This window comes from Dasypus novemcinctus, chromosome 23, assembly GCF_030445035.2.
Source record: "Dasypus novemcinctus isolate mDasNov1 chromosome 23, mDasNov1.1.hap2, whole genome shotgun sequence".
NCBI classification, from domain to species: Eukaryota; Metazoa; Chordata; class Mammalia; order Cingulata; family Dasypodidae; genus Dasypus; species Dasypus novemcinctus.
This window is the reverse complement of record NC_080695.1, coordinates 64,123,908-64,142,381: the sequence shown is the minus strand read 5'-3', so window position 1 is coordinate 64,142,381 and position 18,474 is coordinate 64,123,908. Positions and strand designations below refer to the sequence as shown.

The 18,474-nt window shown below is 46.3% G+C and overlaps 1 protein-coding gene across 2 annotated transcripts in view; it reads right to left on the bottom strand.

Moving 5' to 3' along the window:
- Positions 1 to 13,727: 13,727 nt before the first annotated feature.
- Positions 13,728 to 18,474, bottom strand: part of GRIN2A (glutamate ionotropic receptor NMDA type subunit 2A) — a 456,692-nt gene continuing 451,945 nt past the window's right edge. The window contains exon 16 of one of the 2 annotated variants that reach the window (XR_009183080.1): positions 13,728 to 14,810. The gene's annotated coding sequence lies outside the window, so the exon portion shown is untranslated. The remainder of the gene's footprint in view (positions 14,811 to 18,474) is intronic. The other variant, XR_009183081.1, reaches the window with a different exon arrangement.

The following is an 18,474-nucleotide window of genomic DNA, read 5'->3' as shown; positions in this document are numbered from 1 at the left end:
AAAAAAATTAAATAAATAAATAAAATCTTTAAAAAATATACACATAACAACTGACTCAGTAATTCTATTTTTACAATTTTGCCTTCAGATGAGGACAAAATGTATGACTAAGTTTCATGTTTTTTGTAGCATCACTTATAATAGTGAAAAATTATAAATAATATAGGTGTCAAACAATATGGAAGTGATTAGATTTTAAAAGTTATAATAAATTCTGTTATACAGCTATTAAAATGATACTTTTAAGTATATGTAAAGGCAAATGAAAATGGCTGTGATACAATGGTAACTGGAAGAGTAGGATAGGAAATTAAAATTGGAAAAGAAAAGGAAAGGGGGACAAAGAAAAGAAAAGCTAAAAGAAAAATACCCCAAATCTATGTAGTGGGGATCTTGATTTGACATTCACTTGAATTCAGACATGACTTGGTACATCTGATGAAATTATAAGAAGGGTCACCAATTGCTGACTGGAAAGAAAATAACTGATGGTATGGATTATTTTTTACCAATGGGTTCAAAGAGAAACTGAGTTGTTGAACCCAATATTTAACTGTTGACCTTGAACCAACAGCAGATCAGGAGCCTGAAAATTCTCTGAAACTAATAATAGATATTCTGACATCAGGGAGTTACTTTACCACCTGACATGCCCAGACCAAGAGAGAAGCATTTTTCTACCCTGGCTAATTTCTGGATAGAAGGATCATAAATTACCAGCTGAATGCCACTACATAATAGTCATTGTTGGGTATTATTAGGTAAGGCCAACTTACAGTAAATTATATACAGTTCTAATTTCATAATATGTGTGCAGTTATTATCAATTCATCTTGTAAAAAGTCCTGAGTCAAAAACATCTATAAGTGTTAGCAAAGATTAATGGCTGAAAATGCAGTCACTAATAAATATTATGATTGAGATTCTGTAGCCCTCAAACAATTCCACTCCTAGCTATCTGCCCAAGAGAAATGAAAACATATGCCCAGATGGTCTTGGACTTGTGCACCAATGTTTTGGGAAGCCGTCAAACACCAGGAAAACCCAAATGTCCATCAACAGGTGAATGGACAAACAGCTGTGGTATATTCATATACTGGAATACTACTCAGCAATGAAAATGAACAAACTACTGTTATATACAACAACATGGGTGAATGTCAGAAGCATGCCAAATCAAAGAAGCCAGACACAGAAGAGTATATATTGCATAATTCCTTTTATATGAAATTCTGTGAAGAACAAATATAATCTGTAGTGATAGAAAACTGATAAATAATCACTTGGGGCTGGCAGATGGGGATTGGATGGGAAAAGACACTAGAAAACTTTTTGGGGTGATGGAAATATTCCATGTCTCAATTGTAGTTAGAGGTAACATGGGTATATACATTTTGCAAACGTCAATGAAAGAAACATTTAAAAAGTGAACATTTTATTTTATATAATGATAATGTCACAAGTCAATTAAAATGTTTCTGGGGATCTTGAATCAACAGAACAGATCAGAATTCCCCTCTTGAATAGCGTTACATTTGTACGACATACTTCTCTCTGAATGGACTACGCTTTAACATGATGCTAGTTCTTTGCTCACAGAGTGATGGGAAAGACCTAATTAAATAGCCTGTTGGAAATAATAATAATAATAATGAGGAGGAGGAAGAAAGTGGCATTTATTGAGGACTTACTATGAACTAGGACATGCATTTAATCTTCCAAAAGCCCTATAAGGTATTACTATTATTAATTTCATTTTACCTATAAGGAACTGAGGCACTGGGTAACTTGCCAAAGTCACAAAGTGGAAAGTAATAGAACAGAGTTGAGTCCCATATAGTATGAGAGTAGAGCTGAATCCTTTCAGCTCTAACCCTTACAAGTTACAGGGCTCTGTAAGAACTGTAAAATGCATGAATATGTAAAGCTAAAATGTGTGAATGTCTTACTCCAAAGGGACACGGAGGAAAATCCATGTGTTATGCCAAGCGAAGGCTAATGGGACTCGCAGGTTAATACCACTGCTACGCTTAGGCACAGGGCTCTTCGTATGGTTGGGAATGAATGCAAGTCAAGTGCATCCTATTTTTTCTAACCTTCTTTTTACTGGAACTTACTTATTCACTTGAATATCTGCCACCAAACTTGCCCCCAAATTAATCAACAAGTTAACAAAAAAGATCACCAAACAGGAAATGAGTACTGAATGGTTGCTTTCTTCTCCTGGTGTCCAGGGGTAGACAAGATAAATGAGATCTAAAAATGACTCAGATTATCTGGACAGGGATGTGAATAACCAGGCGGCTCTCAATAACCTGGGGCCCCACATTCGTTGGGAAGTCAAGCTTTGTACTAAAACAGTGGATTGCTGCAGCCAGGGCAGCCGACTGGACCTCAAACCCTGGAGATGACCTTACTCTGCTCTGAGGCCAGGGAACCCATGAACTTGCTATGTTGTCCTTGGTCTGGCATGGGAGAAGTGGGCATGGAGGGAAAAGACACAAGCCCAAGAACACAGGATGTGCCATTGCTTAAGGACAGAATCCACTTCAGCCTCATCTGTTGGTGATTAGTTCATCGAATTTCCCCAAAGCGACTGGTGGAAGAAAAGCACATTCTCAGAATTGGAGCTGAGTCAAGGAACATGTAGTGGCTACGAAGGTTTGGCGCTAGATAGTCTGGGCTCAGCTCCTGTCCTGGTCATGTCCTCACAGGGTGACTCTGGACAAGTGTGCTAATTGCTGTGTCTTCATTTCTCCGTCTGTGTTGTTTGCATTTTAAATGAGATGATGCATGTATCAAGAACGCATAGCATAACGCCTGGCACTGGTGCAGCAGAGGGAAGTCGGGTGATTGCGATATTGAAGAAACCTCTGAGAGTGAAGATTTATTAACAGCCAGCCAAGTCTGGCAGACTTCTGTCCCAAAAAACCGAGCCTGGAATAGGATTTCTGGGTCCCTTTTATACAGAGGATGTAGGAGTGGGGAGTGAAACGGTGCTTTAATGCAAAAGGGACTTTCTTTGTTAGTTTCTTAGAATTTTCAGTGTTTGTTTGAGTACCAGATAGGTTTTGAATGAACATATCCCCCACATTCCAGGTAAGCTTGAGTGAACATATCCCCCATATTCCGTCTGGATGTAAGTTCGAATACACTTTCAGTCTGCATCCTCCCTGAATATCCAAAGCCTATAGAGCCTATATCACTTAATTGGCTTTTTGGGAACTAGGCGTACTTGGATGTAGAATAAGTTTGAATTCATCCACAGGCCATATTAGTACTTAGTAAAAGCTCAATAAACATTAGCCAAAGTTGTCATAATCATAACAATTGCTTCATTTCCAAGATGTATCTTCATATGTGAAGTTTGGAATGCATTTTAAAATTGCTGTGTTTTCTGTAAATCTAAAAGTATGCAAAACAAAAAAGTTGTTTAAAATCAACGTATTCATTTAAAGTGGTAATGAAGTTTGACTAGGCATTTGTGTGTGTGTGTATAATTCCCAAAGCTATAAATAACCCAATGGGGGTAATTTACAGTCATTTGCATCTTAGACTCTAAGTAATTGGATATTATGGGACCCAGCTTTGAAGGGGATACAATATTTGGTGTTGCATTGTAGCCAGATGCTGATTAAACAGAGATACACTGACTTTTGTCTGTCCATCATATGTACAATGCTCTTCCTACCACAGGACTTTGCAAATGCTGTTCTTGTGAAATTTCTACCTCTCCATTTGCACCTAGTTAATGCCTCCTTATCCTTCAGCTCCAACATCATTTCCTCAAGGAACTTCTCCCCAACTTCCCTGACTAGATAAAACTTTTTCAGTTTCATTTGCCATTTTATTATATCCCTTGTCAGAGCTGTGATTTCATGTATATTGCGCATTTGATTACTGTCTTTCTTTTCCAATAGACTCTCAGCTTCATGGGGGTAAGAGTTGTCTTCTTTTGCTCATCAGAGTATCTCTGGTTCTAGCACAGTGTCCAGCATGTAATAGGAACAGAATAAATACTCTTTGTAAGAGTGAACAAATGAATGCGTTTGAAACATAATGGATACAGTTGGAGAGTTTGGCACTTCAACTTTTAACACACATTTGAATGATAATATGATAATTTCTCTTAAATTTCACTGCAGTCTAAGCTCCATGAGCAGCGGGGTTTTGTCTGCTTTAATGTGTTGCAATGGGGCACTATGTTTTATGCTATGTTATGATTATTTTGTCTATGTCACACCTCCTCTCTCCTCCCTCTGAGAATCGTAAAAGCAGGTACTAGATCCTGACTCCTTGTACAATGATGAGTCATCAATATAGAACCAAATCTCAGATTTGTCTCCCAAACTTCAGCCCAGAGTTTTCTGTGTCAGTTGGATGTTGCCACTTTGTTCCCATAAGACAGTTTAACATATACATATTCACAGTTAGACTGACCATCTCCCTAAATTCTCACAGAGCCCAGTCAGAGTGTTCATCTAGTTCCCAGGATCTCCTTACTGCACCACAGGCAGTTTGCAAGAAGGCATGACCTCATCTTGCCATTGTGCCTTGACAGTGACAGAGGAGAAAGGTGTCAGGCTGCCTGCAGAGGTGAAAAAGAATGTGGGCTGGGAGCCAGCTGGTCTGAGTTCTAGGGCCAACTCTACTCAACACTAAAAAGAATTGAAAGGGAAGAGGAGCAAATGGAGAGGGGATTAAAATTATTGAGCAGTGTAGTTGGTCCTTTTACATAATGGTTTCATTCCATTTCTAATAAATGAGGTGGCCACAGGATGGGGAACCCGCACCATTTTAATTACTAGGAAACTGAAGCTCAGAGAAGTAAAATAGATTACTAAGGTCACCCAGCTGCTAAGTAGCAGAGTGGGATTGGAACCCAGATCTATGTTTCCATAAAGTGGAGCTTGTTCCTTTATACCATCTTGCCTTATTCCCTGAATGTGTGACCTGGAATAAATTTCTTAACCTCTCTGATCCTTCATTTACTCCTCTGTAACTGAGACAATGGCAATATCTACCTCCAATGGCTGCCCTGAGGATCCAGTGATAATGCATATTAAGGCAGTCCATAAATGCCAGTTATTATTGCACTGAATATCCACAAACAAGTAGGGCAAAAGGAATAAATTCTTTAGTTGGGTTGTTTAAGACAGATGAGAGCTCTTATTATCCCTGAAAGAGTTTCCACAGCTGGAGAAGTGCAATATAATCCCTGCAATAAAAGGTAGTGTGGGGAGGGGGGCAGAATAAAAGGCAACAGAACCCTCTCTCTTTCAACCCAGACAATTTTTACTTTTTCTGAAACACAATTTTCAGATGAGGTTGTTTATTCTTCACCTGAGTTATGAGCATTTACAGCCCAGCTGTTCAGAGCAAGAGCAGAGCAGAGCAGTTAGTTAAACAGTGGAATCAGGATATTGGACTTTAAGAGTCTATGCTCTTAAGCACTGAATGATAGTCCCTCTCGGATGATTTTACCACGGTGGAGGCTTACTAAAGGAGGAATTCTGGAGATTGCTAAAGTACTCAGGCATTCCAGGTAGAGGCAATCACACATGCAAAGGCCAGAGAGAGGAAAGAGGCCTCATGGATGGAGAACCACAAATAGCTCAGGTGGAGCCCAGCAAGGTGTGGGGGAGATGAGAAGGTGGAGGCGTGAGGAACGATGCCCTGGACAGGCAAGTTCTGGTTGGGCTTGAGAGAGTCCAGGACAAGACGCAGGACCAGAAAAGACAGGGAGGCCTCTGCACCTCACATTTGCTTGTAGCTGACCTTCGGGATGGGAGGACTGAGCTCTGACAGAGAGCACCAGCTAATGCAAAGTCAATCTGCAAAGGCTGTAGAAAGTATTTTTGTTTAGGTTTGTTAGCTCCAGACCCTAAAAACATCTCTGTCAGATCACCAGAGGGTACAAACTCAAGAAACAGACTTCTCAGGGAATAACTCCCAGAGTTAACATTTTATGATATTTAAAGTGTACCGCATGGAAAAAAAGATTGAAAAAGAAAAGAAATAAGAAATGATAGCTATCAAAAGAAAGAAGATAAAAATAGAGAAAACATCAAGGAAGAAGTCTAGACTGTGGACATACCAGAAAAAGACTTAAAAAAAAAATCCTCAACCTGCTCAAAGAGATGAAGTAAAATACAGAGAAAGAAATAAAGGAGATCAGGAAAACAGTGAATGAACAATATAAGAATCTCAATAAAGTGACAGAAGGAACCAAATGGAATTAGAGGAGTTTAAGACTATTATAACTAAAATGAAAAACTCCCAGGAGGGTTTCAACAGCAGATTGGAGCTAGCAGAAGAAAGAATCAGTGAACTCAAAGACAAGACAATTAAAATGAGTCATGCTGAGAAGCAGAAAGAAATAATGAGTGATAAAAAAGTGAAAATAGGCTAAAAGACCTGTGGGACAACATCAAGTGTACCAATTCACACATTCTGGGAGTCCCAGAAGGACAAAAAACAGAGAAAGGGGCAGAAGGAATATTCAAAGAAATAATGACAGAAAATTCCCAAACCTGGCAAAAGACTTGCATATGCCCAGCCATGAAGCCCAGCGGGCATCAAACAGGATAAACTTAAAGAGAAACACTCCCCATGTTTTACTTCCTTGGGCTGTTCAAACACATACTATGCAGTGGGTCTCCTTAGGCAATGGAAATTTATTCACTCAATGTTTTGAGGTTAGGAAAAAGTTTAAACCAAGGCATCATTAAGGGGATGCCTTCTCCCTGAAGACTGGTCTCTCCCCTCTTTTCCAGGTCCCATGGATGTCCAGCTTCCCACTGCTCCCTCTGGCTTGCTCTGAATTTCATTCTGCTAATAAAGGATCTCATATAGGATTAAGACTCATCCTAATTGAAGTGGGACCCACCTTAACTGAAGTGATGTTATCAAAAGGTCCTCCTCATATTGGGTTCACATCCCCAGGAATGGATTAAATTTAACAACATGTTTTTCTGTGCTACATGCTTCAAACCACCACACTCATCACACTGTCCAATGTAAAGGGCAAGGAGAGGGTTCTGAAAACTGCAAGCCAAAAACAGTGTGCTGTGTATAAGGGAGTACCAATTAGATTAAATGCTGATTTCTCATCAGAAACCACGGAGCCAAGAAGGCTGTGGGTTGAAATATTTAAAGTGCTGTGAGAAAACAACTGGCAATCAAGAATTTTATATCCACCCAGATTTTCTTTCAAAAATGAGGAAGAGGTTAGGACTTTCCCAGATAAACAAAAGCTGAGGGGTTCATATCACTAGAACTTCCCTAGAAGCAATGCTAAAGGGAGTTCTTCAGACTGAAAGAAAAGGACACTAGACAGTGGATCAAAGAGACAAAAAGAAATAAAGACCTGCAATAAAGGTCACCAACTGGGCTTTTCAATGCCAGTCTTATTGAGTTTTTTGGTATGTACCCCCACGTCTTACCACTTACAGCTGTTAAAATGCAAATGCATAAAAAGTAAAGATATAATGTGTGATTTTGGATACCCAGTGTATAAAGATATAGTTTTTAACAAGTACAAAAAATGGTAGGGGGACCGAGAGGTATAGGAACAGTGTATGGGTATGCTATTGAAGTCGAGTTGGCATCTAATCAATTGGCCATCTGCAAAGGATAAGGAACAGCTCGTAATTGAAAGACACTGAGGGCATTTGAGTTTTACCTGCCTTCGGGAATATTTGTTCCCCATTGGAAATGAACTTCATGATGCCCACCTGCCCTGTCTCCCCAAGCTCTGAGGGTGGGCATGAGACCCAGGCGTCGCCAATCCTGAAATTCATTTTCCCAGCTCTGGTGGGTCCAAGGGATGGTCCGTTCATGCAAGTAGGACTAGTCCAGTGTTCCTCTGTGAAATTTGATGTGTGGATGCTGGGGCAGAGAGGGGTCAACTGGGAGCCTGCCTGAAATGAAGCAACACAAAGGAAAACAGCGCCAGCCAGAGAACATCAGAATCTCAATCAAACATTTGGAACCTCTGGATACAGGGGAGCCTGAGGTCAGTCTGATCTATCTGCAAATCATAGATGTCTCCCAACATTTCCAACAAGTTGGAAGTGAATCTCATTTGACCCAATCACAGAAGCCAAAGGGATGGAAAGTGCTCATTGGCCAGGACTGAAGCACACTTGCCCGCTCCACACCAGAGCCACGTGAAATTAAAGTAGGGGGAGGGTGACTTCCCAAGCAAAATCAAGGTCCTATGTTGGGCAGGTAAAAAACGAAAGTGATCTACAACCTTTTGCGATAGGAGTGTTAGAATTACATAAGCTTTTCAATCTCATTAGCCCTTGAGGTGGTAATTTCATGAGGCAAGTATTGCCTGGACAGAAGGCACACAGTAAACGGCCCTCTTTATTTCATTCCCTGTTTTTAACACCATCTCCTTGTCACTTTGCCTACCCAGAGGCCTTCAGGTCAGCTAAAGCTCAGAAGTTTTGTTTCTCTGAGCCAGAGGCCACTGCTTCTAACTTCTGATGACTTAGCCCTCACATTAGCATTTGTGAACGCAAACTGTCAGAGAGTCTCGGGTAATTAGGGATTAGAGGCGATAAACAAATGCTAATTAGCACTCTGGCTGCACGAGGAGGATGTCACAGGCGCAGACCCAAGCCCGGTGTTTGCGTTTCCAGGATTCCTTGAATCCCACATCTAAGAACCTGTGAGGCCTCTGTGTGGGAGAGCCCAGAGGCAGTAAAGCGCTGTGGGTAAAGGCAGAGCCCTCTCAATTGGATAGAACTGAAACGGAATCCCACCTCTGCCATTTACGAGTGCTGTGTCCACAGTGCCTTAACCTCTCTGAGTCTCGGCTTTCTCATCCATGAAATGGAAATAATAATCTCTGTGTTGGTTATGTGCATTAGATAAGGAATGCTAGAGTGCAGAACCCAGCACATGATAAATGTTCAGTAAGGGAGTTTTTGTATGTATAATACATTCGGGAGAAAATAAAAGGAGGTCAAACATGGAGAACCAGGATGTAAATTCCCCTCCGCTCCAGCTCTCCCATCTCCTCTGTTTGGTGCATCAGTGTGGTCCACTGCAGTGTCCTCCTGTCTGTCTCCAAGTCCTCTGTCTTCTCTCTCCAAAGCGTTCTGCATTAGATTCCTGGGGCTGCCACGATGAAGTACCAATAAGTGGTGGCTCAAAACAACCGAAATTCATTCTCTCAGTGTTCGGGAGGCCAGAAGTCCAAAGCCACGGTGTCGGCAGGGCGGGTTCCTTCTGGTGGCTCTGAGGGGGAATCTAGCCGTGTCTCTCTCTGGGCTTCTGGTGGCTTCCGGCCATCCTTGGCAATCCTGGCTTGTAGATGCAGAGCCCCCATCTTGGCCTCCGGCTTCAGCAGCTTTTCTCCTCTGGACAGCTCTACCTGGCCACCTTCTCTTACAGGGATCCCTGTCGGTGGATTTAGGGCCCACCCTACTGCAGGATGTGCTCATCTCTAGACCCTTCATTTAATCACATCTGCAAAGACCCTTTTCCAAATGAGATCGCATTCACGGCTTCCAGGGCTTAGGAGAAGGCCTTGTCTTTTGGGGGCCACCACTAAACCCAGTATCATCCCCACTTCCAGGCCTTTCTTTCCAGAACACAACTCTGTCCTCACATCATATCACTGCCATGCCAGAACGGTCCTCCAAGCTTTCTCACTTGCCGTGTAAATGATGTCCACTCACGGTCCCCTGCCTGACACCTGAGGCCTCCCCAATGCACAGCCCACTTTTCTTCTCTCTCCACACACCCCGTGTCGGAGGAGAGGCTGAGTGACTGCCTCCCCATCCTTCTCACAGTCCACCTCCTCCTGGTACGCCCGTTCACCCCGTCCCCATCTTGTACTCTGAGTTAGTCTTCTGTCACTGCAGAGTGAATTAGCACAGACTCAGCTTAAACCAACCCCCAGTTATTACCGCAGTTTCCGTGGGTCAGGCGTCTGGGCATGGCTTACCTGGGCCCTCTGATGAGTCCCACAAGGCTGTAATCAGGGTGTCGACTGCACGGCCTCCTCACCCAGGGGTGGGTCTAGGGATGACTTCACTCCCAGCCTCGTTCAGGTGTTGGGATGATGCCTTTTCCTGCAGCTGTACGACTGAGCGCCCTGGCATTCCTGGAGACTGACCCCCGTGCTTTGCCCCATGACTTCCTCCACGTGGCTGCTCATGTCATCAGGCCAGCAGGTAGGATCTCCCACCCACCCTGGGAAGCTCCAGGCCCCTATGAAGGGCTTTCACCTGATTAAGTCAGGCCCACCCGGGATGATGTTTCTTTTAAGGAACTAAAATCAACTGATTTAATATCATAATTACTTCTGCCAAATCCTTTCACTTTCACAATATTCTTTTGGCTAGAAACAAGCCACAGGTTCTGCAGGGGAAGAGTTAAGGGACATGCACAGCAGGGAGCTGGAAACTCGGGGGTCTGTCTGCCACAGTCTCCTACCTGCATTTCAAAAGTAAGACCCTCAGTCTACCTCCCCCATGACGTTATTGCTCTTATCATGTCTCCCTCTTCCAAATGCCGAGTGCCTTTGATCTCTCTCCTGGCACTGATTTATCTGAGAGGCAGTGAATTGGGCTAAAGAACAAGGACTAGGGAGGCAGTCTGCCTGGGTCCTCCTTGCCCCTTTTACTGACTATCAGCGTGACCCTGGGCTACTCAAGTTTTTAAAGATCAAATAGAGACATGTGGAAGAATCTCTTGGAGGGGCTGTTTTGATCGAATGTACTAAGTTTTGTAAAGCAGTTCATACTGCCTGGTTCATGGCACGCATCCAGCAGAGGGGTAGATTGTATGAGTCAGGATGGGCTAGGTTATAAGGCAGTAACAAACAACCCATAGCCCTCCAAAACTCAGTGACTCAAAACAAGTGTTTCTTGCTCCCACCTGCTGCACGTCCATTGCAAGCTGGCAGGAAAGTGCTGTGCATTTTCATCACTGGGGTGCTCCTTGGTGACGCCACGGCCATAGTGAATGTTGCTGGTCACTGGGCTGGAAGGAAAAGAAAGCTCCGAGGGCTCCCAACAGGCAAGTAAGCGTGCACAACTCATGGACCAGGATGAGTCCCATGATCTGACCAGAGGGCAGGAGGGAAAAGCTCACCTGTGCTGAAGGGGGAAGCCCACATGCTGACGCTCATAATATTATTTATTAACGTAAACCTCACTGCACTTTAAGACGAGCATGCCTTAGTCGTCCTTATGTCCATGACTGCACAGACTGCAGAGCCTAACGTAGTTAGCACTGAAAAACAAGAGGGCAGGAAGCCTGACTCTAAAAAACAGCAGCTCCAGAGCACAAGAAGACACAAAATTCCCATCCGAGAACCAAAAATTCCCATCTCCCCCCAAGTATCTGCCTTCTTAGCCTGCCATCGTGTCTTGTATTTCCACCACTAGCATGATGCATTAGGGTGTTTAGGGGTGCCTTAAAAAGCCAGAGGTAGGGAAGCGGATGTGGCTCAAGTGATAGGGCCTCAGCCTACCATATGGGAGGAACTGGGTCCGAGCCCTGGGGCCTCCTGGTGGAAAAGAAGAGAAAGCGTGCCCGCACAGTGAGTCAGAGTCCATGTGGGTGCCTGCTTGGTGAACTGAGCGCCCACATGAGAGCCCACATGGTGAGCAGTGCCCATGTGAGAGCCCGCGTGGTGAGCCAGTGCCCATGCGGTGAGCTGAGTGCCTGAGCGAGTGCCCACGTGGTGAGCCGAGTGCCCACGTGGTGAGCCGAGTGCCCACGTCATGAGCCGAGGGCCCACATGGTGAGCTGAGTGCCCACGTGGTGAGCTGGGTGCCCACATGAGTGCCCGTGTGGTGTGCCAGTGCCTGTGCGGTGAGCTGAGTGCCCACGTGGTGAGCTGAGTGCCCATGTGGTGAGCTGAGGGCCCACGTGATGAGCTGAGTGCCCACATGAGTGCCCGTGTGGTGTGCCAGTGCCTGTGCGGTGAGCTGAGTGCCCACGTGGTGAGCTGAGGGCCCACATGAGTGCCCGTGTGGTGTGCCAGTGCCTGTGCGGTGAGCTGAGTGCCCACGTGGTGAGCTGAGGGCCCACATGAGTGCCCGTGTGGTGTGCCAGTGCCTGTGCGGTGAGCTGAGTGCCCACGTGGTGAGCTGAGGGCCCACATGAGAGCCCGTGTGGTGTGCCAGTGCCTGTGCAGTGAGCTGAGTGTCCACGTGGTGAGCTGAGGGCCCACATGAGAGCCCGTGTGGTGTGCCAGTGCCTGTGCGGTGAGCTGAGTGCCCAAGTGGTGAGCTGAGTGCCCACGTGGTGAGCTGGGTGCCCACATGAGTGCCCGTGTGGTGTGCCAGTGCCTGTGCAGTGAGCTGAGTGCCCACGTGGTGAGCTGAGGGCCCACGTGGTGAGCTGGGTGCCCACATGAGAGCCCGTGTGGTGTGCCAGTGCCTGTGCGGTGAGCTGAGTGCCCAAGTGGTGAGCTGAGTGCCCACATGAGTGCCCACGTGGAGAGCCAGTGCCCATGTGGTGAACCGAGTGCCCATGTGAGTGCCCACGTGGAGAGCCAGTGCCTGTGTGGTGAACCGAGTGCCCATGTGAGTGCCCACGTGGAGAGCCAGTGCCCATGCGGTGAGCTGAGTGCCTGAGCGAGTGCCCACGTGGTGAGCCGAGTGCCCAAGTGGTGAGCTGAGGGCCCACGTGGTGAGCTAAGTGCCCACATGAGTGCCCGTGTGGTGTGCCAGTGCCTGTGTGGTGAGCTGAGTGCCCACGTGGTGAGCTGAGGGCCCACATGAGTGCCCGTGTGGTGTGCCAGTGCCTGTGCGGTGAGCTGAGTGCCCACGTGGTGAGCTGAGGGCCCACATGAGTGCCCGTGTGGTGTGCCAGTGCCTGTGCGGTGAGCTGAGTGCCCACGTGGTGAGCTGAGGGCCCACATGAGTGCCCGTGTGGTGTGCCAGTGCCTGTGCGGTGAGCTGAGTGCCCACGTGGTGAGCTGAGGGCCCACATGAGTGCCCGTGTGGTGTGCCAGTGCCTGTGCGGTGAGCTGAGTGCCCACGTGGTGAGCTGAGGGCCCACATGAGTGCCCGTGTGGTGTGCCAGTGCCTGTGCGGTGAGCTGAGTGCCCACGTGGTCAGCTGAGGGCCCACATGAGTGCCCGTGTGGTGTGCCAGTGCCTGTGCGGTGAGCTGAGTGCCCACATGAGTGCCCGCATGGTGAGCCAGTGCCCATGCGGTGAGCTGAGTGCCTGAGTGAGTGCCTGCACGGTGAGCCAAGTGCCCACGTGGTGAGCCGAGTGCCCATGTGAGTGCCTGCGTAGCGAGCCAGTGCCCATGCAGCGAGCCAGTGCCCATGCGGCGAGCCAGTGCCCATGCGGCAAGCCAGTGCCCGCACGAGTGAGTCACACAGCAAGACGATGACGCAACAAAAGAGAGACGAAGGGAGAGTCAAGGTGAAGCACAGCAGAAACCAGGAACTGAGGTGGCACAACTGACAGGGAACCTCTCTCCACATCAGAGGTCCCCAGGATGGAATCCCAGTGAGTCCTAGAGGAGAAAGACGAGAAGACAAAAAGAGAAATAGATACAGAAGAGCACATGGTGAATAGGCACAGACAGCAAAACAGCAGAGTGGGAGAGGGGAGAAGGAGTGGGGAGAGGAGACAGAGGGGAGGGAGAGGGGGAGAGGGAAGGAAAAAAAAGCCAAAGGTAGTGGGTTGGACAGGCAGGGTCAGATATTTGCTAATCTCCATTCATTCATTTATGCTCTTCTTTTTTTTTAAAGATTTATTTTATTTTTATTTATTTCTCTCCCCTTCCCCGGTTGTCTGTTCTCTGTGTCTATTTGCTGCGTCTTCTTTCTACGCTTCTGTTGTCAGTGGCACGGGAATCTGTGTTTCTTTTTGTTGTGTCATCTTGCTGCGTCAGCTCTCTGTGTGTGTGGCGCCATTCCTGGGCAGGCTGTACTTTCTTTCGTGCTGGGCAGTTCTCCTTACGGGGCGCACTCCTTGCGCGTGGGGCTCCCCTATGCAGGGGACACCCCTGCGTGGCAGGACACTCCTTGCGCGCATCAGCACTGCGCAAGGGCCAGCTCCACACGGGTCAAGGAGGCCCGGGGTTTGAACCGCGGACCTCCCATGTGGTAGGCGGATGCCCTAATCACTGCGCCAAGTCCGCCACCTCATTTAGGCTCTTGCCACCACCACTGTTGAATTAAACCAGCATTTCTAAAATTCAGTGTCAGGCATTAGGCTTGAAACTGGGGACAGGATCTGATGGAGATGACATGTAGACCCAATCCTCAAAGAATTCATCATTTAGATTTCTCACATAGCAGAGAGAGGGTGTGGAGGATGAGACAGAAGACTGGAAAGTTTTGAAGGAGGAAATAATAATAGCTAATAATTTTAAAGTACTTTCTGGGTGCCTGGTTGAACAAGCATGGATTTGTGTAGCTGAATCCTCATGGTAGCCCTAGGAAGTTAGAGCCTGGAATCATTCATTTTAGGTGGATTTACAAGGTATCACAGGATCTGTCTTTGTAGCAGGTAATAGCATATTATCAGGGCTCAAATAACGTGGGATTAGAGGACAGAAAAATGACAGCATTAGCGTTTTTCAGAAGCTGCCTCTATTAGTAATCTTGCATCTGTCACTCACTGGCTGTGTGATCTTGGGAAACATGCTTAACGTCTCTGTGCCCAAGAATCCTCATTTGTAAATGTGAGGTCATGATCACTTCTCCCAAGGGGCTTGGCACGTGGTGGGTCTCCACTTCAGGCACTTTCTCCTTTTCCTTCCTCTTCTTCAAGGGGACCTGTAGTGGAAAAAGAGAGACACCGAGCAGGCTCCCTGCTAAAAAAAAAAAAAAGAAAAATTTGGATGAACGGAAGGCAATTTTTAAAAATTCATTTCTTAAGACAGTTTTCAAATAAAGTAAAAAATTGATTTTCATAGCCAACCAGGGGCACCGATTAGGACTGGGAATGGAGGACAGAAAGTTTTGTAAAATACAAGCTATTACACGCTATTAAAAACCTATATGTGCATTTCTTTTTTATGCAGAGAAAGAAAGCCCAACAGTTGGATGTTAATATTTGAACAAGGCTGGGCTCCGGCGACTTGGGTGTTGGAATGCGAAATTCTGCAAACCGCAGGAAGCGTGCACAGCGGCAGACGCAGCCTTCCCGCCTGCAGCCACACGCAGATACGTGCGCGCAATTGTTTGGGGACTTGGCGGCAAGAGCAGTGGAAATAATTCTTTGGAAATGAAGAGAATCAGCAAAACACGAGGAGGAAAAAAAACAACAACAAAACAAACAGACAAAAGGGAAAGCAAATGAAACAAGAGAAAGATGGTCGGGAAGGGGCCCCACGTGGCTTTGGTGGCTGGAAGTAAACGAGTTCCTGATGATGTTTTTAAGAGCTGCTCGCATTTGGTGCAGCCGACACAACTCCTGCTGCTCTTGGGCTGTGTCCTGGGGCATCAGATGGAAACAAGCGGGGGAAGGCTGGGACCTGGACCGCTAGCCTCTTCACCCGCAGGGAGGGACCCCAGCCAGGTGCTCCTCCCATCCCCCACCCCCACCCCCCCAGACTGCTCAGCAGGTGCCTACTACGTTTCAGCAGTTCCTACCTTCTAGGGCAGAGCCCTAGACCAGACGGCCACAACGCTGCCGACGGAGGCTTCTTTGAGGGCCTACTGTGTGCTAGGCATGCGGTTCTTTGAATGAAGGAGTGAAGCATGAGGCACTCTGTGGGCCCAGAGCGAGAACAGCCCCACATTTTGGGGGGAGGAGGGAAGAGAGAAACCTGCCTGGAGCAGTGATGTCCACACCGAGTCTTGGAGAATAAGGAGAAGCGCTCCGGAAAAGAGGATAAGGGGGCATTCGAAGCCGAAGAGCAAATGTGTGGGCGGCTGTCGGAAATTCTAAAAGGGGGAATTTTAAGCCTGGATTGAGATGGAGGGTTTCAGGGGCAAGTGGTGGAGACGATAACGACCCTTACTGAGCACCTACTGTGTGCCAGTGGTTACTTTAAGGGGTTTGGGCGTAACCTGTTCTGCAAGACATGGGTATTTTCTCATCTACAGCATTTTCATCTTTTCATTCACTAGGGTAACTTCCCCCGGACAACCACGTCCTGGAGTCAGATGGTATTTCTATTTGTAAGCCGAAAGACTGAGTGAAGTCTTAGAGAAGGATTTTCAATGCCTTCATCGCACTACAGCACTCCCCCGTCTTCCTCAATCCCAACAGCCTCATGTCAGGCAAGCTCTTGCCTATTATCAAATACAAATGCAAGATCAATTGTCTGAGTTTATTCAGACAGAGTCTTAAAACATCATTATGCAAGAGTCTCCCCACATGGACCTTCCCTCCACTGCACCAGGAATCCTGAGCCTTAGCGAGGTCTGTCTTGAAACTCTAATGTGCACAGAGATTTCTCTGCAGCAACTGGTGGAGGTACATTATTCTCCAAGCAGGCTTGTCAGGGCTGATTTTCCTCCTAAGGAAGTATACCGGCCCGCTTTCCCTGAGCTGCAGGAACCCACCACTGCAGCTCGGAAAAGAGGAAGCTGCCTCCAGCCTCACCGCAGTGGAGCTGACCTCTGGGTTCTCGAGCAGTCCCAGGAAAACAGGAGCTCAAGTCCAGGGCCGCTACTGTGTGGGCTCCTGCCACAGAGCCAGCCCTTCGCGCCCTGATGCCCCTCCCCAGTCTTCAGGACTATTCAGTGAGGATCGCAGGAATTACCCATCCTACTTTACCGAAGAGGAAACCGATGCTCACACAATCCAAGGCTTGGAACTGGGGAGCTGGGATTCAAATCCAGGCACTTTGCACAGGGTGGAATCAAATCACCGCTGGTGTGTTTATTTGTTTAATGGCTTTAGAACAGAAACTATGATTTTGTTCATCCTGATATCCTGTACCCAGGACAGCATCTTTGCTCAATAAAGATGAAATTAGCCACGGAAAAGAAACACATCACAGACAAGTGACCTCCACAGAGAAGTGCTCCACTCTGATTCCATTCTCTTTTCTCCAAATAACTGCAGTGGGGTGCGTGCCTACAGGGCGGTCCTTCTGTGTAATGAATTCAAAAAGAACACTGGCTCCAGAGAGAGTTGGATTGGGGTTTGAATCCTGGATCTGTGTCTCACTGACTGTGTTACTTTGGGCAAGTGAGTTCACCTCTCTGAGCTTCTGTCTGGCCCCTTAACGTGGGGATAATCCCACCCACGTCCCAGCGTTGCTGTGAAGTTAACTGAGCCAAGTGCACTCTTACTTATTGCACCCTTAGTAGCACATGTGCAAGGCAATAATTTCATTCACAAATCAAGTTTTTTAAAAAGCTCTTCCTTGCCTCGACACTTACTTCAGTTTTATTTTCTCTTTTACAGTTGCTGAAAGCTAGGCTTGGAGAGACTAAGCAACTCGCCTGGGGATCCACAACTAGGATTTGAACACAGGGCAGTTGACTCCAAGTCTGTTTCCTTCTTGATGTCTCTGAGCATCTGGAATTTTGATTCCAAATTTAAGCTCTTTCAGGGATCATGAAGAAAAAATTTCAAATATGTGGGAAGGAGAAGAAGTGAAAGCTGTCTTTGAAAATGAGCACCGCAGCTTTGTGAAAGCAGATCCCAGTCTAGGTTTGTGTCTGGGCACAAGGCAGTGAATGTGTCATGTGGACTCTCTCCCCTGCTGGGTGGGGACATGGAACAAAAACAACAACAAAGAAGGGGCAGATGAGATGGAAGCAAGAGGACATCTCTTCTGGGACGAAACACTGGTGTGTGGTTGTTTAAATGACTGGTCTGCGGGAACTTGTATCTAGAATATATAAAAAGCATTTATAGCTCAATAATGTAAATAAACTGATTAAATAATTGGCAAAGGATTTAAATAGATGTTTCTCCAAAGATGGCATATAGATGGCTGATAAGCACAGAAAAGGTGGTCAACATCATTAGCCAGCCAGGGAACGCAAATCAAAACCACAATGAGATACCCCTTCACATCCACAAGGCTGGCTCTAACAAAAAAGATGGACAATAACAAGCGCTGGGGAAGATGTGAAGAAACTGGAACCCTCACACATTGTTGGTGGGGATGTAAAATGGTGCGGCCTTTTTGGAAAATAGTCTGGCAGTGTCTCAAAATATTAAACATAGCATTACCATGTGATCCAGCAATTCCACTCCTAGGTATTTCCCCAAGAGGGTTGAAAATATATATGTGCACTCAAAAACATACAACTCTTCATAGCAGCATTATTCAGAACAGCCAAAAAGTGGAAACAAAGCAAATGTCTATCCACTGATGAATGGATAAATGAAATGTGATATATCCATGTGATGGACTGCTATTCAGCCATGAAAAGGACTGAAGTTCTGATATATGCTACAATATGGATGAAACTCAAAACCGTTATGCTCAGTAAAAGAAGTTGGACATGGGAGACTACATGCTGTGTGATTCCACTTAAGTGAATTGTCCAGAAAAGGAGCAATCTAAA